Source organism: Scyliorhinus canicula, chromosome 1 (genome assembly GCF_902713615.1).
Source record: "Scyliorhinus canicula chromosome 1, sScyCan1.1, whole genome shotgun sequence".
Lineage (NCBI taxonomy): Eukaryota > Metazoa > Chordata > Chondrichthyes > Carcharhiniformes > Scyliorhinidae > Scyliorhinus > Scyliorhinus canicula.
Window position 1 is genome coordinate 271,033,068 of NC_052146.1, and position 24,148 is coordinate 271,057,215.

Genomic DNA, 24,148 nt, shown 5'->3' on the forward strand with positions numbered 1-24,148 from the left:
TTGAAGTCAATGAGAAATGGGGGAAAACTCTCTATTGATTGATCTCATACCTAGCACAAAGGAAGAATGTTGTGGTAGTTGGAGGTCCATCGTCTCAGTTCCAGAACATCGTTGCAGGAGTGCGCCAGGGTAGTGTCCTATGCCCAAACATCTTCAGATGCTTTATCAATGATCTTCCTTCAATCATAAGGTCAGAAGTAGGGATGCTCACTGATGGTTGCACAATACTCAGCACCATCCGTGACTCCTCAGCTACTGAAGCAGTCTGTGCAAATATATAATACCTGGACAATTTTCAGGCTGATATGGGGCAAATAACATTTACGCCACCAAATGCCAGGCAATGAATATCTCCAACAAGAGACAATTTTTGGAACTCTCTTTCTCAAAAGGCACTGGAAGCAGAGTCTTTGAATATTTTTAAGGCAGAGCTGGATAGGTTCTTGATTAACAAGGGGGTGAAAGGTTATTGTGGGTAGGCAGGCATGTGGGATTGAGGTTACAATCAGATCAGCCATGACCTTATCGAATGGAAGAAGAGCCTCAAGGAGCCATCTGCTCCTAATTCAGATGTTCGCAAATACCTTCTCAAGAGAAATTAGGGATGGACAACAAATGCTGACCTTGCCAACGATGTTCATATCCCATGAAAATTAATAAAAGAATGAGTTTATGTGGACTCCTCATTGTTATGGCTTGTACTGTGTTGCCTCCCCCCTACACCCTGGTTAGTGTCATTCCAGTGAATAGACTGATCAGCCTTGATCAGGGAGATGGGTGTGAGAGTGATGATTGGACTGGGGGCAGTCAAAAGAACATTGTTTGGGGGGGGGGGGGGGGGGGGGGGGGGCAGGAGATTGCACAGGGTTCTTGATGGAAAGCTTAAAATGCTGCAGGCATGTTCTTCAAGTGAAAAATGCCTGAATGAGTGTAATAAATCCACAGAGGCAGAAGCCATTTCACCAGAATTCCTTTTATTAATAAAACCAACAGCAGTACAACCATGTGCATTTAGCTTGCTGTCTACACTGGGAGTGCAGAGGATTTGACACTCCCTGTTATATACAGAGAAGAGGTATTCGTATTCCAATTGGCAAATCTCAAAGGCCTGGTCTAAGTCATTACAATGAGTCTATCACAGGCTCCAGTGACAGTCAGGTCAGCAACTGCAGACCCTATCACCACCTCCTCCGACGATGATGGTGACGCTGTCCCTTGGCACATAGACCTGTGCTGAGGGTATTGCCTCCTTCAAGGTGTAGCTGTGTGCTTATCCCCTCTGTCCCATGGTGTTGTATATGGCTGTAGAGAAGGCGATTGCTGCTGCAGCTGGAGTTGCTGTTCCTGTTGCTCTTGGTGCTGAGCTGGATAACGCTGCAGCTCCTCCTACCAGGTACTTGTAGGCAAGTCTCACAGGCAAGAAGTTAAGATAGATCTCAGTGGACTCCTTTAATACTGGATAAACATACCGTCCCAAAGCTTCGAGTGAATTTAAGCTGGAAGAACTAAAAGCATAGCGTCGTAAGTGCAGAAAAGGCCCTTCGACCTATCGAGTCTGCACCGACAATAACTACCCCTAATCTTGCACTAATCCCATTTACCAGCACGTGTCCCATATCCTTGAACGTGTTTCAAGTGCTTTTTAAAGGTTGTGAGGTTTCCACCCTCCACTATCTTCCCAGGCAGTGTATTCCAGATTCTCGCCATCCTCCGAATGAAAATGTTTTTTCTCAAATCCCCTCGGAATCTCCTGCCCCTGACCCTAACACTGCCTGCCTGCAATTGACTCCTCAAGCAAGGGGAACAGCTCCTTCTTATTTAACCTGACCAATCCTCTCATAATCTTATACACTTCAATTGTTGCCCGCCTCAGCCTTCTACTGCTCTAAAGGAAACAAGCCAAGCCTATCGACTCTCTCCTTTTAGCCCAGATGCTCCAACCCAGGCACCATCCTGGTGAATCTCCTCTGTACCCCCTCCAGTGCAATCACCTCATTCCTATAGTGAGGTGGCCAGAACTGCACACAGTACTCCAGCTGTGGCCAAATCAACATTCTGTACAGCTCCAACATAATCTCCTTGCTCTTATATTCTATTCCAGCATTGATGAAGGCAAGTGTCCCAAGCACCTGCTCTGCCGCCTTCAGGGGTCTGTGAACAAGTTCCCCAAGATCCATCTGTCCCTCTGAGCTTTCTGGTGTCCTGCCATTCATCCTTTTTCTGTTTCTTCTTCCAAAGTGCATCACTTTGCACATATCAGGGTTAATACCATCTGCCACTGCTCTACCCATCTGACCAACCCATCTGTATCATCCTGGAACCAACGACCCTCTTCTTCACTGTTCACCACCCTAGCAATCTTGATGTTGTCCGCAAGCTACTCCTGTAGGCGCCCGCCCTTCACTAAACACAAGCTTGCCGATTTAAGCCTCCACACTGTAGAAAGCAGGTTGGTTTAATTCAGCAATGGCTTCCCACCTCCTGCAGCCTGGTGAGGTGGTGGAACAATGTGCATTGTACAGGGCAGGTTACCATGCAGGGTTGAAGAAGCAGTTTTATGTCTTAATTGGTTTCCTGCCAGATCCAAGGGAGTTGCCAACTGCCCACAGAACCCATTCCAGGTAAAGGAGGCAGGATGACATCAGTGGCCTGAACTGACTTCACTTTTTGGGAATTTAACTTCCTGCATGCATGCGAACCCGCCTCCCTTCCCTGGAAAAATATCCTATTCAAACTCCTTTTGGATGCTCCTTAAAACTTATCTCTTCGGACAAACTTTGAAGCCACTGACTCAATAATGCCATATGTGATTCAGTGACAAATTTCACTTTATAAGGCTCAGATGAAGCACCTTGGAATGTTTTATTACTTTAGAAATGCAATATAAATAGCAGTTGTTGTTAGACCTCAAATGTCCAACAAACATCACTATTGGCTGCTGGAAGTCCAATTCTGACTCAAAATAAGTAAAATGACTCTCTTGACACATTTGCTAATTTAAAACATGTGGGCTGTGAATAATTCAGTGGCTTTGTTGTGGTGTCTCTTGAATGACCCTTCCCCAGAGTGTCCTCCACAGACACAGCTGACAAATTTCCTCTCAGGATAACGGGAGGGGTTTGTGCTGTGAATGATCAAAGGAAATGGTGCAAGCTTAGACTCCCAGCCAGAATTAGATTTCGGTATCTGAGAGCCAGCAGCAGATTGGATCAGCCTCCGAGCACTGTGGTCTTCGGTACCACCAACAGACCAACAAAATGGTCCCACTGCAGCAACCAGGTTGAAACAAACATTAAATATATATACAGTAGAAGTAGTAAGACTATATTTTCAGATGGGAAAGTAAAATGTACTGAATATAGCAAACAAATGGACATTGAGCGCCTTCAGCTCAAATCACTGATAGGACATTTCCTGGGGGCAGCAAGGGGTCAGAGGGTTTTTGGAAGCCATGTAAGAGAGGGAACAAAGGGGAGGATGGTGTAAAACTTTCGGATCTTAGGCAAGGGTGTTGTCCCTCATGTACACAGGGCATTCTAATAATGGTGTATCCCCTTCTCTTCCCCGATTTTCAACCAAGTTGTTGAAAAAAAAGACTTTCTACTTCTCATGTGCTTTACCACGCCAGCACCATTATGACGTGGGCTGTGTGTTTTTTGGGTGAATTAGTTTGTTAACAAGCCCATCGATGTTTATGGCAGGCTTCTGATATTGGCACCTGTACCCCTACCATTTTATATTTTGCATTCCTCCCCACCACCACAGCAAACATGTTCAGCAGGATGGAGGGAGGGAGATAGAGAGAAGGGGGCATAAAATCCAGCTCACATTACCTTATTGTCATTACAAATTCCTACATATCTCCTGCATTTTCCAGGATTTTCCATTTTTATTTCAGCTTTCCCTATCGCAGCAGAGGAATATTTTCAAAGAGACTAACCCACCGACTGGTTAACCGGCCATTTGGCCCATTCACCTATTGGTTGATTTTCGCTAATCGAACTACTGGCAAACCCACCTACTGACTAACATACCTACTGGCTAACCCACCAACTGGCTAACTCACCTACTGATTAACCCACCTACTATCTGACCGACTGACTAACTCACCTACTGATTAACCCATCTACTGGCTAACACACCAACTGGCTAACTCACCTACTGGCTAACATACCTACTGGCTAACCCACCAGCTGGCTAACTCACCTGCTGGCTAACATACCTACTGGCTAATCCACCAACTGGCTAACTCACCTATTGAGTAACACACCTACTGGCTAACCCAAATACTGGCTAGCCCACCTACTGGCTAACATACCTACTGGCTAACCCACCAACTGGCTAACTCACCTACTGATTAACCCACCTACTATCTGACCGACCGACTGACTAACTCACCTACTGAGTAACCCATCTACTGGCTAACACACCAACTGGCTAACTCACCTATTGAGTAACCCACCAGCTGGCTAACCCAACTACTGGCTAACCCACCTACTGGCTAACCCACCAGCTGGCTAACCCAACTACTGGCTAACCCACCTACTGGCTACCTCATCTATTAAGTAACCCATCTACTGGCTTACTCACCTACTGGCTAACCCTCCTACTGGCTAACTCACCTACTGGCTAACCCACCTACTGACTAACTCACCTACTGTCTAACCCACCTACTAGCTAACCCACCTACTGACTAACCCACCTACTGGCTAGCTCACCTACTGTCTAACCCACCTACTGGCTAACTCGCCTACTGACTACCTCACCTACTGGCTACCACACCTACTGGCTAACTCACCTACTGGCTAACTCACCTACTGTCTAACCCACCTACTGACTAACCCACCTACTGGCTAACCCACCTACTGGCTACCACACCTACTGGCTAACTCACCTACTGTCTAACCAACCTACTAGCTAATCCATCTACTGGCTAACTCACCTACTGTCTAACCAACCTACTAGCTAATTTACCTACTGGCTAACCCACCTACTGGCTAACCCACCTACTGGCTAACCCACCAACTGACTAATTCACCTACTGGCTAACACACCAACTGGCTAACTCACCCACTGGCTAACCCACCTACTGGCTAACCCTCCTACTGGCTAACTCACCCACTGGCTAACCCACCTACTGGCTAACCCACCTACTGGCTAACTCACCTACTGACTAATTCACCTACTGGCTAACCCACCTACTGACTAATTCACCTACTGGCTAACACACCAACTGGCTAACTCACCCACTGGCTAACCTACCTACTATCTGACCAACTGACTAACTCACCTACTGACTAATTCACCTACTGGCTAACCCACCTACTGACTAATTCACCTACTGGCTAACACACCCACTGGCTAACCCACCTACTGGCTAACCCACCTACTGGCTAACTCACCTACTGACTAACTCACCTACTGGCTAACTCACCTACTGGCTAACTCACCCACTGACTAACTCACCTACTGACTAACTCACCCACTGGCTAACTCACCTCCTGGCTAACTCACCTACTGACTAACACACCTACTGGATAACCCACCTACTGGCTAACTCACCTACTGGCTAACTAACCTACTGGCTAACTCACAAACTGGCTAACCCATCTACTAACAGATCCACCTACTGACTGAACCCCTACTGGATATCCCATCTAGTGGCTACCTCATCTACTAACTGATCCACCTACTGACTGACCCACCTACTGACTGACCCACCTCCTGGCTAACTCACCTACTGGCTAATCTACCTACTGATTAACCCACCTACTGGCTAACCAACCTACTGATTAACCCACCTACTGGCTAACTGACCTACTGTCTAGCCCACCTACTGGCTAACCCTCCTACTGGCTAATCCACCTACTGGCTAACTGACCTACTGTCTAGCCCACCTACTGGCTAACCCTCCTACTGGCTAATCCACCTACTGGCTAACTGACCTACTGTCTAGCCCACCTACTGGCTAACCCACCTACTGGCTAACCCACCTACTGGCTAACTCACCTACTGGCTAACTCACCTACTGGCTAACCCACCTACTGGCTAACCCACCTACTGGCTAACCCACCTACTGGCTAACACACCTACTGGCTAACCCACCTACTGGCTAACTGACCTACTGTCTAGCACACCTACTGGCTAACCCACCTACTGGCTAACCCACCTACTGGCTAACCCTCCTACTGGCTAACTGACCTACCGTCTAGCCCACCTACTGGCTAACCCACCTACTTGCTAACCCACCTACTGGCTAACCCTCCTACTGGCTAACCCACCTACTGGCTAACCCACCTACTGGCTAACCCACCTACTGGCTAACCCACCTACTGGCTAACCCTCCTACTGGCTAACTGACCTACTGTCTGGCCCACCTACTGGCTAACCCACCTACTGGCTAACCCTCCTACTGGCTAACCCACCTACTGGCTAACCCACCTACTGGCTAACCCACCTACTGGCTAACCCACCTACTGGCTAACCCACCTACTGGCTAACCCACCTACTGATTAACCCACCTACTGGCTAACCAACCTACTGATTAACCCACCTACTGGCTAACTGACCTACTCTCTAGCCCACCTACTGGCTAACCCTCCTACTGGCTAACCCACCTACTGGCTAACCCACCTACTGGCTAACCCACCTACTGGCTAATCCACCTACTGGCTAACTCACCCACTGGCTAACCCACCTACTGGCTAATCCACCTACTAGCTAACCCTCCTACTGGCTAACCCTCCTACTGGCTAACCCACCTACTGGCTAACCCTCCTACTGGCTAACCCTCCTACTGGCTAACCCTCCTACTGGCTAACCCTCCTACTGGCTAACCCACCTACTGGCTAACCCTCCTACTGGCTAACCCACCTACTGGCTAACCCACCTACTGGCTAATCCACCTACTGGCTAACCCACCTACTGGCTAATCCACCTACTGGCTAACCCACCTACTGGCTAATCCACCTACTGGCTAACCCACCTACTGGCTAACCCACCTACTGGCTAACCCTCCTACTGGCTAACTGACCTACTGGCTAACCCTCCTACTGGCTAATCCACCTACTGGCTAACCCACCTACTGGCTAACCCTCCTACTGGCTAATCCACCTACTGGCTAACCCACCTACTGGCTAACCCTCCTACTGGCTAACCCTCCTACTGGCTAACCCTCCTACTGGCTAATCCACCTACTGGCTAACCCACCTACTGGCTAACCCTCCTACTGGCTAACTGACCTACTGTCTAGCCCATCTACTGGCTAACCCTCCTACTGGCTAACTGACCTACTGTCTAGCCCACCTACTGGCTAACCCACCTACTGGCTAACTCACCTACTGGCTAACCCTCCTACTGGCTAATCCACCTACTGGCTAACCCACCTACTGGCTAACCCACCTACTGGCTAACCCTCCTACTGGCTAACTGACCTACTGTCTAGCCCACCTACTGGCTAACCCTCCTACTGGCTAACCCTCCTACTGGCTAACCCACCAGCTGGTTCTTCGGCCGATCGCTGAACGCGATTTTGCCGTTGCCGACCGGAGAATCCAGCCCAGTTCCTTTAACATAGAAGAGCATCCCAAGATAATTCATAGAGAGATGCAATTGGAAGAGCATCCCTAGATGATTCATAGAGAAATCCAATCGGAAATTTTTTTTTTGACCAATCCAGCCCATTATAAACTGGTTTGAGAAAGCCAAACTGACTGTCAGACATAAAAAATGAAATATTTATCCTATCAACCTGTATTCAAACAGATCTAACACCATTCAGCAGTGGTGGTTTTCAGTCAGACTGGAACAGAAAATGTTTGTAACTTTGGTTATTTATCAATTCAGTTCATTGTTTTTAAACCAACACATTAAATCTATGCAAACGTACTTAGTTATGGTACAGAATTATTTATTTTTGTCCAAAGCGTAACAATGTATTTTATTTTCCTTTCTCCATGGTATTTTAGCTAATAATGATCAGTGCCTCAATAGCCAAGCTCCCTTTTTACAAGAAAAATCACATCTAATGAGAGGAAGTCACCTATGATTTTTGGTTAAAATCGAAAGAGCATTTTTACTCTGTTTTAAAAACAAATGATAAATGTTATTAAAGTGAAGGATGTCAGTGCTGAATAATAGGAAGGGCCACACACCAAACATGATCGGCTTTGTTAATGGAAATTAAATACATTAATTTACAAAATAAATCCAAAGAAACAGAAATTCAGAAAATAAATGACTAAACTGTTGTACTTTCCATAGAGGATTCATTGGAATTCTTACTTTACATTGAGAACCTAAATGGAACTTTAGAACAATGCAGATTAAATGAAGGCTGCAGTAATATGACCAATAAAAGCTTTGATTATCCTTCATAAAAAGGATTTAATTCTGTGTAGTCAGGCCTGTGAATATAATAACTGTCTGGTTATGGATTTTTAAACTAGCTGGAAAATTTTGGATCTCTTTCAGCTTGCTTTATTACAACATTTCTCCAGCTGCCCATAAAAGTCAGATAGCAAGCGCACTAATATGTTCTGCAAGGCAACTGGAGGAGTCAAGTTCTCAATCAAGATCACTAATTGGTGAAGTTATTTCAGAAAATACAAAGTTAATGATTACATGGGGTAGGGGAGAGGAAGGAACAGGATAACATTTTTTCCATGAGATCCGATCGTGCAACGTTTCCCCACCCACCAATCCTTCACGACCCCCGGTCCTCAAATACAGTTTTCAATGTTTCTTGCAATAACGGCAGCAGCCGGTACATTGTTTAAGTGGGTTTTCTTCGTGCACGAACCAATGTAGGCAGTGTCAACAAGCGAGTCAAACATGTGAGAGCACAGCAGTCGAGTCTGACGCTTTTCTTACGGAATGACGGTGCGTGTGCACCGGAAATGAAAAATGAAAATCGCTTATTGTCACAAGTAGGCTTCAATGAAGTTACTGTGAAAAGCCCCTAGTCGCCACATTCCGGCGCCTATCCAGGGAGGCTGGCACCTTCTACGTGGGACAAATTGGTTAGCAACCTGGATTGGTTACCCCCGTTGGGCTCAAATGAATGTCACAATTTACCTGAAAACCTGAAGAAAAGCAAACAACAGCGACTTCTGCATAAGGCACATGAATGAAGTGCAGTGATACCATGGCTTTCTGACGGCAGACACAAGAAAAATGGATCTGAGTTAAGAGGCTCTGTCCTGTCAGCCTGCTGCTGAGGCCTGCTGCTGGGTTCCAAAAGCTGCAGCGCAAACAACTGACAACTGACAAAGCTGAGAAAAAACAGTGTCCAAATTCACACGAAGCAGAAAATAAGGAGTTGTAAAAGAGACAGGAATGTATTAGCCTGAGGCTGGAAAATTAGAAAACAAGCTAACTGAGGCATAACCTGTTATTAAACATTTTGCTGCTTTAGATTCCTCACAAACTCCGAAAGCAATCTGTTTATGTACATTTTGGAACAGCACAATGAAATAATAAAATTCTGCCTTTTTATGCAAGCAAACACACTACACGTGGATGCCTCACACACAGAGCAATTTGAAATAACCATGGGCAGCACAGTAGCACAGTGGGTCACACTGTTGCTTCACAGCTCCAGGGTCCCAGGTCCGATTCCCGGTCTGTGTGGAGTCTGCACATTCTCCCCGTGTCCGTGTGGATTTTCTCCAGGTGCTCCGGTTTCCTCCCACAAGTCCTGGAAGACCTGCTGTTAGGTAATTTGGACATTCTGAATTCATCCTCCGTGTACCCGAACAGATGCCGGAATGTGGCGATTAGGGGCATTTCAAAGTTATTTCATTGCAGTGTTAATGTAAGCCTCCTTGTGACAATAAAGATTATTAAGAAATTTTTTTTTTGCCTGTATGTAAATGCAAAATTGTGCTGGGAGCTTGCGCCTAATTTATGCAGGTACCAGAAGGCAAGCTACCACTAGAGGCACTCCCCTCTTTTGGTGGGAATCCAACAATGAAAACCTGGGGTGGGATTCTCCGACCCCCCCCCCGGATCGGAGAATTGCCGGGGGTCGCCGTGAATCCCGCCCACAGGTCATGCGGGCGTAAATTATACGAAATTATGACATGTCGTTGTCGTCCCCTGCCCCCACCCCCTGCAGGCCGTTATGTTTGCTGACCAGCCAGCGATGTTGGCCGCCGTGGCGGCAGCCGCACTTCTAGATGTTGCCCTGGGGGAGGAACAGGAGGAGGAGCGTGCCAGGGAGGCGGCGCAGGCTCCTGCAGAGGAGCATGCCGCAGAGGGGCAGGTGGCAGCCGCCCAGACTGGAGGGCCGCCCGCCCGACAGGATGAGGAGGAGGAGGAGGTGGTTGCGCCACGGCGATGGAGACGCCCGAGGAGGCCCCATGTGTGCCAGCCCTGCTCGTCGTACCAGGACCTGAGCGGCACGGTAGCACAAGTGGATAGCACTGTGGCTTCACAGTGCCAGGGTCCCAGGTTTGATTCCCCGCTGGGTCACTGTCTGTGCGGAGTCTGCACATTCTCCCTGTGTCTGCGTGGGTTTCCTCCCACAGTCCAAAGACGTGTAGGTTAGATGGATTGACCATGATAAATTGCCCTTAGTGACCAAAAGAAAACGGTTAGGAGGGGTTATTGGGTTATGTGGATCGGGTGGCAGTGAGGGCTTAAGTGGGTTGGTGCAGCCTCAATGGGCTGAACGCCCTCCTTTTGTTCTGTATGTTCTATGACCTCATGGAATGGGCATACAGGAGGAGACTCCGGATGAGCCGGGAAACCGTGGCACACATCTGCCACCTGATGGCACCGTGTGGCACTGGGGGAGGACACCCTCTCCCCATGTCCGTCAACGTTACGGTTGCCCTGAACGTTTATGCCACGGGGTCATTCCAGGCTCCGAGTGGGGACCTGTCCGGCATCTCGCAGGCATTTGTGCACCGATGCATCCGGGCAGTGACAGACGCCCTATATGCCATTGCGGACCGCTACATCCAGTTCCCTGTGGACCAGGCCAGCCAGGATGCCCGAGCAGCGGGCTTTGCTGCCGTGGCTGGGTTTCCCATGGTCCAGGGCGCGATCGATGGGATGCACATCACCGTGCGGCCACCTGCAGATAACAGGGCGTGTTCACCAATAGGAGGGGGACCTATTCCATCAACATTCAGGTGGTCTGTGACCACCACATGATCATCCTGCACGTTTGCACCCGGTACCCGGGAAATGTACATGACTCATACGTATTGGCGCAGTCTTACACCCCCGGCATGTTCGAGGGATGCCAACCCTGGCTGAGGGACTGGTTGCTGGGCGACAGGGGTTACCCGTTGCAGTCGTGGCTGATGACGCCTATACGGAGGCCACAGACTGGCGCGGAGAACAGCTACAACAATGCCCATGCAGCAACCAGGGGTGTGATAGAGAGGTGCTTTGGCCTGCTAAAAATGCGTTTCAGGTGCCTGGACCGCCCTGGAGTGGCCCTCCATACCCGCCAGATAAGGCCGGCCGCTTCATTGTGGCGTGCTGCGCCCTGCACAACGTAGCCCAGCAGAGGGGCGATGTGCCGCAGGCAGAGGAGGGGGAGTGGAGAAGCAGCAGGATGAGGTGCAGTCCTCCACAGATGAGGAGGATGGGGGCAATGGTCAGGACAGACGGGCTGGACATGGGCGGGAGGCTGCCCGCCGTTACTGGCTGGGCCAACGGGCACGGGACAGGCTGATAGCCACCCGGTTCATTGACTAGGGGGGCGTGGGAATCGCCACGTATGGGCACAGACGGCACACCACAGCACTAGCCGACCACCCTCTCCCCCCCCCACCCCCCCAACCACACCCACCCTCGCCCCCCACCCACCAACCATACCGACTCTCACCCCCCCTCCCACCAACCACACCCACCCTCACCCCCCACCCACCCATCAACCATATCGACTCTTACCCCCCCTCCCACCAACCACACCCACCCTCGCCCCCCACTCACCCACACTCAGCCCCACACCCACCCACCAACCATACCGACTCTCACCCCCCTCCCACCAACCACACCCACCCTCACCCCCCACCCACCCACCAACCATATCGACTCTCACCCCCCCTCCCACCAACCACACCCACCCTCGCCCCCCACTCACCCACACTCAGCCCCACACCCACCCACCAACCATACCGATTCTCACCCCCCCCCCCCCACCAACCAGCCCCACCCCACCCGCATGCACACCACCCCTCCATTGCAGATCCACCTGCGGCACAACGGGCTGGGCTCACACGGTTGCCGGTGGAAGCGTGTCTATTGCAGGCCATGGAGGATGATGTCGACCCGCTCTGCGATGAGCTCCTGGCTCTACATCGTTGGACAATGTCTGACCCATGGCCACAGTCCCACCATCCACCCGGATCATCCCTGCATGCGGCCGAGACACTGCAGCACACGGTCCCATCCTCTAACCGGGGGGATGGCGAGGCCGGCCCGGGGGGGGCACACTCACCTGGGGCCGACGTAATACCACCCCTCACACACACACTGACGCTCACCTCACACCCCCGCAAACTTCGGACAGAGCACAAAGGCGGATTAGTATGTGTGAAAGTTATTTTAATGGCGAACAGTCCATACACGTCACACGCCTGCGTCGCCGCACTCTCACGAGACGGAGGCGTCGTCTCCGTGTTGCTTCGGGACTGGCCCTGTCTCATGGCTGCCTTGGGGCGTCCTGCGGGCACCGCATGCCAGAGAGGCAGGGATAAAGGGCAAAAATGTTAGGCAGGGATATACATGCAGGCCAGCGGTTGTGCGTATATTGGCATAGGTATGTGGCATAGGGTTAGGGTTAGGGTGAGGGTGAGGGTTGGTTGCACCTTGGGTTGTGCCGCACATCGGAGGTGGGGTAACTCACCCTGGCTGCCATGACGAGGTCATTCACCTTCTTGTGGCATTGTGCACCTGTCCTTGGTGTTACAGCCACAGCGCTGACGGCCTCTGCCACCTCCCTCCACAGGCGCCGTTTGAGGCGTGGGGCAACCCTGCGGCCGTGTCCGGGGTACAGGGCCTCCCTACTCTGCTCTACTGCATCCAAGAGTGCCTCGATGTCACGCTCCTGGACCTTCGTGTCTGCGCGGCGGGCGGCCATCTTGTCAAGTCTCGGGGGGGGGGGGTCTTTTATGCTGTGATGCCGCGCATCTGTGGCGGGTGGCGCCACCGCGAATGGTGTCACGCCGCTACTAGCCCATTCCAGGCCAGAGAATTTGCACCGTTCGGGGGGGCCCGACGCCAGATTGATCCGTGCCGTTTTTGCCGCCGGGTCCCGGTCATCGCGCCGATTATCGGAGAATCCCACCCCTTATCTTGCTGGCACAGCAGCTGTCATTGGTAGCAGTCTGGCAATGTAAATGCAGCAGTGAAAAAGTTGAAATGAAATGAAAATCGCTTATTGTCACAAGTAGGCTTCAAATGAAGTTACTGTGAAAAGCCCCTAGTCGCCACATTCCGGCGCCTGTTCGAGGAAGCTGGTACGGGAATTGAACCGTGCTGCTGACCCGCCTTCGTCTGTTTTCAAAGCCAGCGATTTAGCCCTGTGCTAAAAGTTTCATCACAATCTGGACAAGTATCAATTAATTGAGTAAAACACATTCACATGTAATTCAGATAGTTTCAAAATTCCAAAAGTATCTGTTTAAGAGTTAATCCTTGAAAGGAATGTCACACGTGGCAGCAGTGTAACTGTGCCGAAGTCAGAAAGAATGTAACTCAAAAATAACATTTATTTTCTGCCAAAGTGCTTTCTCGTTTGTCTATGTGATAATAATGGACAATAGCATAACACAGGCGGAGTTTCTAGCATATTGTTTAAAACTAAAGGGGCGGCACGGTGGCACAGTGGTTAGCACTGCTGCCTCATGCCCTGGATCACTATCTGTGTGGAGTTTGCACATTCTCCCCGTGTCTGCATGGGTCTCAGCCCCCACAACCCAAAGATGTGCATAGTAGGTGGATTGACCACGCTAAATTAGAAACGGCCCCTTAATTAGAAAAAAACATATTTAAAACTAAAACACTACAGTTATAACTGGACATTGGTAAGAACTACGCTTCGCTTTCTTTGGATTCATGGATTGCATGTGAGGAACGTGAACTGGTTGAACACTTCGGGTAGCGACACCAAGATCTTCTGGAGCTGATGATCTTTAACAAGGCCCAGGGGATGCCCATGTTGATGAGAAACTAACACTTTGTTGTGGCAGATGATTCTGTGGGAAAATACCTTAAAAGAAAGATAGCTCGAAACTTTCTGAGTGGAAGTTCTGCCTTCCAGCAATTTCGGAAGATTGAACACTGGCGATCCTGAGAGAATGCTACTACTTCTCCACCCACACCCTATCAACGAATGGATCCCTTTCCTTTTCGGCTGTAAATAAAGCTCTTCTCAGCCAAATTAACTCTCTCATACCAGCATTGTTTTATTTTCTTCAGCCACCATTTGCAACGAGTTGTTCCTTTTACATGTTGCAGCTGCCCCCATGAACTGCAGATGTGCAAAGTACCATTTGCCCCTGTTTCCCCTCGGGTGAAATGGTGAGTGCCTGGTTCTGAGGTGGGGCTTTTGGGATCAAGCCTCTGATGTCGTTTTGGATAAGTCAGTGATCCTCTCTGTCCTTGTGCAAATTCAGACCGTAGTATTTTCCTCATTAAAATAGATTTTTTTATTAGTATAAAGCAACATTCGAAGTGAAAGAAAACATATATCAAAAGAAAATCTGTGGAACAGGAAGAGTCGAACAATCCTCTTCTGTCCAGTGTGGACAATGCATCTGAAATCATATTTTCCAGTCCTCGATCTATTTATCCTTTGCTTACCTAATGTTATCTGGGTCTTATTTTTAATCTCTGGCATTTACAACCTACTACAGCAGATAGCCATTTGGAAGAGTCAACAGGTTTCATGTTCAGCGTGGCAGCTTATTTATTCCACAAATTCTTAGTTCATTGATTCAGAATTTTGTCTTCACATGAGCTGGACCTTTTTAATATTGAAAGTACATGACTGATCCTGCATACTCAATTTCATTTAAAGTATCGTACCTGCTTTCATAATACCTACTTGTCCTTGTTATTTTAGAAATCTTACCTTTCTGTTTAGTCTGTGTGCAGGGCTCCTATTGACAGGTTTGTACTGCCTTGACGGGAAACTATAAATATGGGGAGGGATTGGGCAATTAAAGTGCACCATCAGTTCTGCTGTCAAATTTATGCTCTTAGTGCTTTTCAGTTAGAAATGATTGTCATGTTGTGTGACAGCCAGTGCAGCTTGTAAAGGCACTGAAGTACAACCAAATTAAAAGCTGTGATTTTAACTTTTCATAAACAGTCCACGGTTTTAATTGAGAATTTGAATAACAAAAATGAAAACGAAAGACATAGGGTTATTGGATTGTTGTATAAACCCAATTGATGCACTAATGTACCTTATGTGACTCAGTCCCAAGGTTGACCTTCCACTGCCCTCTGAAATGGTACGCGGTTACACCAAATGGCCACACAGAACACTGCAGTGCTTTGGAAAATATAGTAACACAGGATCAGGAGTCGGCCCCTCGAGCCTGCTCTGCCTTTCAATGAGATCATGGCTGATCTGTCATCTAAATCCATATAAATGCCTTTGTCCCATATCCCTCAATACCTTTGGTTAACAGAAATCCAGCAATCTCAGATTTAAAATGAACGATTAACTGAGCATCAATAGCAATTTGCAGAAAGTATTAAAAACCTTGAACAACCATTGCACGTGCAAGTGTTTCCTAACTTCAGACCTGTAAGAATTGGCTCTAACTTTGTAGACTTCCCAATCAGTGGAAACAGTTTCTCTCTATCAACCTGGCTGTTCCCCTTAATATCTTGAAAACCGAAACACCCCATCACCTTCTAAATTCCAGGGAATACAACCAACACTCTCTCTAATCCAGAAGATCCTGCAGAAGCATTTCAGAAATCGTCCCTTTAAGTCAGGCATTGTCAAACTCGGGGGCGCAACCCACGGGTGGATCGCGGGCGGGTGTCGGGAGGGTCACGGAGCCGTCCGTCGCGGGGCTCACGATCGCGCAAATCTGTGCGCAACAGCCGCAGCAGCCGGCTGTTAATAATACCGGCTGCAAGCGGCCTTCAAAATGGCTGCGAACATGTAAAAGAAATGCCGCCGCACTGCGCATGTGTGGCAGATCATCGGCACACATGCGCAAAACTACGTGCATGCGCGCCGATGATCGAGCACGTATGCACAGTGCAGCCGCTTTTTTATTTAAAGGTTACAGCTTGTTGTTTTACAAGTTCAGGGGGGTTTATTCATTTTATTCATTTATTTTATTCATTTAATTTTTTTATTTATTTTATTCATTTTTTTTTAACAAGTTGGCGGGGGTTTTATTTGATAAAATTTTACAGGAAAAAAATGCAGAACTTTGGGCAGATGGAAACTCCATACTTTCTGACACCGGAAGGCTTCACCTTCATCCAATAGGTTCCATTGGAGGAGCGTGTACGAGGGCCAAAGGGACCCAACACCATTTCCTCCATTTTTGTCAGCAGCAAAGAAGGTCAGAGAAAATGACCTTCATCAGGTCGGCTGGCGTGGGTCGCAAAGGTCGGCTGGCGTGGGTCGCGAAGGCCGGCTGGCGTGGGTCGCGAAGGTCAGCTGGCGTGGGTCGCGAAGGTTGGCCGGTTGGTCGCCAGAAAAAAAGTTTGAAGAACACTGCTTTAAGTAACCGTGCGTGCGCAGCCATGCAAAAAATTAAATGTCCCATGCACTTAGATGACTAGGCTAGATTTAGATCTGTTGTCACGTGTACCGAGGTACTGTGAAAAGTACTTTTCTGCACGCAGTTCGCAGATCGCTTCCTACGTGAAAACATAGGACATACGATAAATACGCAATGTAAATACATAAACATAGACATTGGGTGAAGCATACAGAATACAGTGCTACAGAGAATCCAAAAAGAAAATAGATGGGTGGGGGGGACATTGCATACAATCCCAGTCTGTGTAATCTCTTCTCATACTTTAACCCTTGGGAGTCCAAAGTATCATTCTGTTAACTCTGCACTGCGCAAACCTGACACTTCCAGGGTGGACATTTTGGGGAGCCACATTGGCAGGGGTTTGGGGGGGGGGGGGAAGAGGTGAGGAAGGGTGAGAGCCCAGGTGCCTGTGACGGGTGAAGAGGGGAGAGCCCAGATTTCTGCATCGGGAGGAGAGGGGACAGCCCAGATGCCTGTAAGGGGGTGGGATGAGGGAGACTCTTTTGGACCTGCCCCTCCAGCTGACAGTGTGAATCTATCCCTTTTAAAATGCACAGAGCATTGTTCAATACGACGAGGAAAGACAGCTGTGAAGCCTGTAAACTGCACAACGGTTTTCTCACCTGAGCCAGCACTCTGTGCATTATTCCACTCAGCATTTCAGATATGGTCTGATCAGAGCTTTGTAGAGCCGAAGCATGGCTTCTAACCCCATTTCCAGCATCCCATTAGCCCTTTTGTACTTCTACATGACATTTTAATGATCCAATCCGTTAAGTATCTTTAGGCCTCCACTGCTTCCAGTTTTTCATCATTTAGAAAGTACTCTGATCTATCCTTTTCAGGTGCAAAGTGGATGACATCATATTTGCCTACTCAGAAATCCATTTAACGCAAATTAGCCCATTCCCATTCACTTCATCTATTAATGTTACTTCGTAAGTTATGCTTCTATTGACAAGAAGTTCAAGGGGAAGGTCCAGCATCCCATAATTTAAACAACTAGGCATGACAGCGACGTCCTCATCCTTAGAAGGAAATAATAAAACACATTTACAAATGTTTCAAATAATTTTCATCATGGAATCCTTCTATTATAATCTCCCTCCATGATGAATTCATGTCTTCCCATAACATTAATAATTTAATTGTAAAATTAAAGCATTTGTCCAACTTCCCTGATACTTTTATTTGCTGACCTCCCACGGTCCAGCCCAGCTTGAGTTCATAAAGAGCTTGCGACCTGCTTTTCACCTCACGTCAACACATTAGTGATCATTTTAACCTTTATCCCTCAGGAAAAAATCCTCATCAGCAAATCCGCTGCCCATTTTACCCCCACACAATATTCTTTTCCAAAGCAGTCATGGGGAAATAAAATTGGCCATGGTGCAAACGGTGCGACCAATTCGCTATCGACAGTTTTTCTTTTTTATTAAATTTAGAGTACCCAATTCATTTTCTTTTTCCAATTAAGGGGCAATTTAGCGTGGCTAATCGACCTACACTGCACATCTTTGGGTTGTGGGGGTGAAATCCACGCAGACACAGGATCTCCACACGGACAGTGTCCCGGGGCCGGGATCGAACCCGGGTCCTCGGCGCTGTGAAGGAGCAGTGCTAATCATTGCGCCGCCATGCCGCCCCATCAACAGTTTTTCAAAACTGCCCCCATTGATTTCAAAATATTTCTCCTTGTCTTCAAATCCTGCAAACCCTTGCTCCCACACTATCTCTTTCGTCCTTGGTCTCAGTTCACACGCTAAATGCGTGTACTAGCAGTGGCAGTCTTTAATTACCACCATTAAAACAGAACTGAAAACCACATGTGGAGGGTGAAATTGGTCGCTGCCAGATGCAAAAAGAAGGCTTGTATCGAACCGGCAGCCAATCCTTCATGGTGCTCGATCTTGAATCCAATAAAGTTCACAAGAACATATGAAGGAGGAGCAGGGATAGACCATTAAATCCCTTGAATCTTGAGCATTCAGTGAGACTGGGGACTTGTTGGAATTTTTGTCCTTGGTAAAAAAAATCAAGTAAAAATCAAGAGAGGTTCGGCTGGGAGGGTTCCACCTGAGATGGCAGCCGTTTATTTCCTTTTTCAGAGAGTTGGTCACCATCAGGTGCAACGGGAGTGGAGGGGGGAGGGAGAGCAGAGCGGACTGGTTGTTGTTTATTTTGGGTTTGGGGGGTGATGCCAGGGTTGTAATTATCATAGAATTTACAGAGCTGAAGGAGGCCATTTGGCCCATCGAGTCTGCACCGGCTCCTGAAAAGAGCACCCTACCCAAGGTCAACACCTCCACCCTATCCCCATAACCCAGTAACCCCACCCAACACTAAGGGCAATTCTGGACACTAAGGGCAATTTATCATGACCAATCCACCTAACCTGCACATCTTTGGACTGTGGGAGGAAACTGGAGCACCCGGAGAAAACCCACGCACAAACGGGGAGAACCTGCAGACTCCACACAGTGACCCAAGCTGGGAATCGAACCTGGGACCCTGGAGCTGTGAAGCAATTGTGCTATCCATAATAACTGTTGTACATACATGGTTGTAAAGATGTTATTCTGAAAAATATATATTTTTTTAAACAGAATGGGGGTGGGAGGGGTTGGTTGGTGTGGAATACTTTTTTGTATTTTATATGAATCGGGCTGAATATGAATGGGGCTGGTTTAGCACAGGGCTAAATTGCTGGCTTTGAAAGCAGACCAAGGCAGGCCAGCAGCACGGTTCAATTCCCGGAACAGGTGCTGGAATGTGGCGTCGAGGGGTTTTCACGGTAACTTCATTTGAAGCCTACTTGTGACAATAAGCAATTTTCATTTTCATTCCATTTTCATATTTTTTATGTTTGCAAACAGAAAAAAGAATGTCCAATCTGATTGTGGCCTTAATTCTACTTTCCTGATTGCTCCCCCACCCCTTCCCCAACAACCTTGCTTCCCTTGTATTCAATGGCCTAACCTCCACTGCTGTCTGGTGTAGGGCATTGCAAAGGTTAATGGCCCTCTGAGAGAAGAAATTCTTTCTCATCTCTAACTTAAATGGGAGACCCCTTATTTTGAATCTGAACCCTTGTTCTGGATTCCCTCACATGACGAAACAGCCTCCCAGCATCAACCCTATCAATCCTCCTTAGAACCTTATATGTTTTAATAAGATCTACAACGGAGATTTAATAAATGCTACAAGGGAGTATTTAAACTAGATGGCAACTGGTGGGACCCTCAGCCGCAGAGAAGCAAACAAGGGGCTGAAAGGAGATGCAGTGCTCAGCAACGGCATGCTGAATGGACATGATAGGCAGGAGCACATCAGGGAGCAGGGAAAACCTGTTGGATTAAATTGCATCTATTTCAATGCAAAAGGGCTGACAGGTAAGGCTGATGAACTCAGGGCATGGATAGGTACGTGGGACTGGGATATTATAGCCATAATTGCAACATGGTTAACGGAGGGACAGGACTGGCAGCTTAATGTTCCAGGATGCAGGTACTTCAGGCAGGACAGAGGTAGAGGAAAGAGAGGAGGGAGAGTTGCATTTTTGATTAGGTGGAGCATCACGGCAGTAGTCAGAGATTAAATAACTAATGGGTCATCCAGTGAGGCTTTGTGGGTGGAACTAAGAAATAAGAAGGGGATGGTGACCTTATTGGGGTACTAAAGGCCCCCCACTAGTCATCTGGAATTAGAAAAACAAATATGCAGGAAGATTGGGGATACTTGCAGGAGTAATAGGGTTGTCATAGTAGAGGGTTTTAATTTTCCTAACATAGACTGGGATTGCCATAATGTGAAGGGCTTAGATGGGGTGGAATTTGTTAAGTGTGTTCAGGAAAGTTTCCTCAGGCAGTATGTGGAGGGTCCTACTCGGGAAAAGGCAAAACTTGACCTACTCTTGGGAAATATGGCAGGGTATGTGACTGAGGTGATGGTGGGGGATCACTTTGGGACCAGTGACCATAGTTCTATTAATTTTAAAATAGTAATGGAAAGGGACAAAATTGGTCCACAGGTGCTAGTTCTAAATTGGTGCAAGGTGAATTTTGATGGAATTAGACAGGAGCTTCTCTCCTCTCGGTGCAAGGGTTGATTGGAGTCGCTTGTTTGAGGGCAAAGGGACCTCCGGCAAGTTGGAGGCCTTTAAAAGTGAAATAGCTAGAGTTCAGGATCTATGGGGCGATTCTCTGAGCCCCGCGCTGGGCCAGAGAATCGGCGCAACCGCGCAACGACGCCCTGACGCCGGCACGTGATTCTCCGAGGTGCTGAGAATCTGCGTCATTTGCGGCGACGCCTTTGGCGCGGTGCCGACCGCGGACCGTTGGAATCAGCGGTGCCGTTCGGCGGCGGCGTTCTCCCCTGGTCGCTGCCGGCGGGAACTTAGCGGGAACGGTTGGGGGTGGGGGGGCTGCTTCACTGGGGGAGGCCTCTGATGGGGTCTGGCTGATCGGGGCCCACCGATAAGCCCCCCCCCCGGCTTACTTTCTGGCGCGCCGGCCCCTGAACACCGACTCCATGTTGCGTCGGGTCTGGCGCACTAAAGAAATACCCTGCACATGTTGGCGTGGCCCAACTGCGCAGGTTGGCGCGGAGCCCATTTGGCGCCGCAAAAGGAGGCTGGAGTGGCGTGAACCGCTCCAGCACCCCCTTTGGGGGCCAGAATCGGTTGTACCAGGGCCAGGTTCGCGCCATCGTGAAACGCAACGGCGTTTACGACAGCGCAAACACTTGGGCTCCATATTGGAGAATCGCCCCCTATATGTTCTGGTTAGAGCCAAGGGCAAGGCTGGCAGGAGAAGGGAACCTTGGATGACAAAACATATTGAGGTTTTGACCAGGAAAAAGGAGTCATGGCTTAGGGTCAAGCAGCTGGAATCAAGGGATTCCCTGGAGGTCGACAGGGGATACAGAAGTATACTCAAGAAGGAAATTAGAAGGACAAAAAGGGCATGAGTTGGCTTTGGCCGAGAGGACTAAGGTGAACCAAAGAAATTCTTTAAGTATATTAAAGGAAAAAGAATAACTGGAGAGAGAATAGAACCTCTCAAGAACCAAAGTGGACACAGATGTGTGGAACTGCAGGTGATGGGCCAGGTTCTCAATGAATATTTCTCCTCTGTGTTGACCATGGAGAAAGACATGAAGACTTGGGAATCTGGGACGGTTAGTGGCAATATATTGGGGACAGGTCCCATTACAGTAGAGGAGGTGATGGACGTGTTAAAATGTATGAAGGTAGATAAATCTCCTGGCTCTGACCAGTTATATCCAAGAACACTGTGTGAGGATAGAGAAGAAATTGCGGGAGCCCTAGTTCAGATATTTGCATAATTGTTAGCCACGGGTGAGGTACCAGAAGACTGGAGGGTAGCAAATATTGTCCCCTATTTAAGGGCTACAAAGAGAAACCTGGGTATTATAGACTGGTAAGCCTACCATCTGTGGTGGTTAAGTTACTAGAAAGGGTTCTGAGGGATAAGATATATAAGCATTTGGAAAGATAGGATTTGATTAGGAGTAGTGAGCATGGCTTTATGGATGGGAGATCATGCCTTCCAAATTTCTTCTTTGGTGAAGTGGCCAGGGAGGTTGATGAGGGCAGGGCGGTAGACGTTGTCTATAGGACTTCAGTAAGACCTTTGATAAAGTTCCACATGGTAGGCTGCTCCAGGGAGAACTGGCAAATTGGATATACAATTGGCTTGATGGTCGGAAGCAGTGGGTAATGGTGAAAGGATGCTTGTCGAACAGGATGGTGTGCCTCAGGGGCCAGTGCTGGGCCCATTGCTGTTTGTTATCCATATCAACGATTTGGATGAGAATGTACAAGGCATGATCAATAAGTTTGCAGATGACACTAAAATACCGTAGACTTGAGGAAGGTTATCAAAAATTGCAGCAAGATCTTGATCAGCTGGGGAAGTGGGCCGAGAAATAGCAAATGGAGTTCAATACAGATAAGTGTGAGGTGCTGCATTTTGGAAAGTCTAATCAAGGAGAACTTTCACGTTGAATGGTAGGACCTTAGGGAGTATCGTGGTAGAGAGGGGCCTGGAATTCGGGTGCACGGTTCTCTAAACGTGGGAGTCACAGGTAGGTAGGGCAGTGAAGAAGGCTTTTGGCATGCTGGCCTTCATCAATCAGGGCATTGAGTATAGAAGTTGGGAAGTTATATTGCAGTTACAGGACATTGGTGAGTCCACACTTGGAGTATGTGTTCAGTTTTGGTTGCCATGCTATAGGAAAGATGTGATTAAACTGGAGAGGGTGCAGAAGAGATTTACAAGGATGTTGTCAGAACTCAAGGGACTGAGTTATAGGGAGAGATTGAACAGGCTAGGATATTTTTCTTTGGAGCGTAGGAGACTGAGAAGTGATCTTATAGAGGCGTATAAGATCATGAGAGGCATGGATAGGGTGAATGCACTCAATCTTTTTCCCAAGCCTGGGGAATCGAGAACGAGAGGGCATAGATTGAAGTTAAGAGGGGAAAGAATTAATGGAAACCTGAGGAGCAACGTTTTTACACAGAGGGTGGTATGTATATGGAATCAGCTACCGAAGGAAGTGTGTGAGGCAGGGACATTGACAACATTTAAAAGGCATTTGAACAGATACATGGATAGGAAAGGTTTAGAGGCATATGGGCCAAATGCAGGCAAATGGGGTTAGCTTAGATGGGCTTTTTGGTTTGCATGGACCAGTTTGGGCCAAAGGTCCTGTCTCCGAGCTGTAGATTCGATGATTCTAAGATCACCTCTCGTGATTCTAAACTCCAATGAGTTCAGGCCCGAACTTGCTCAACTCTTCCTGATAAGACAATTCTTCATCCAAAGAAATCAACCTTGTGACCCTTCTCTGAAATGCCTGCAATGCAAGTATACCTCTCCTTAAGTAAGGAGGCCAAAGTTGCACACTGTACTCTGGATACTGTCTCAATGTCCTTACAGTTGTAGCAAGACCTCCCTGCTTTTATACTTCATCCCCCTTGCATTGAAGGCCATAATTCCATTTGCCTTCTTAATTACTTGCTGTATCTGTGATTCATGTACAAGGACACCCAGATCGCTCTGGACTGCAGCATTCTGCAGTCCTTCTCCTTTTCAATAATACTCCTGTTTTTCGATTCTTCCTGCCAAAACGGACAAAATTTGGCAGAACAACAATTCAGTCTCCTTTTTGGAGAGTTGCTTCCTGGTCTCACTGTTGCTTTTGCTTGGTTCGAATTTTAAGAGGGTGCTGATCGGTCATGGGTTAATTTCACCCTGCTGGCGTGGTCCAACTTCACTTTTATAATATTGCCTTTGGAGATGTTTGTTCAATCTGAAGGTTTTATTTTGGCTGAAGAGCCAAACAGTTCTTAAACCACAGAC

General features: G+C 48.1%; 1 protein-coding gene across 2 annotated transcripts in view; it reads right to left on the bottom strand.

Annotated features, from left to right (window-relative positions):
- prkcea (protein kinase C, epsilon a) overlaps positions 1-24,148 on the bottom strand; it is a 697,348-nt gene that overhangs the window by 579,873 nt on the left and 93,327 nt on the right. The window lies entirely within an intron of this gene.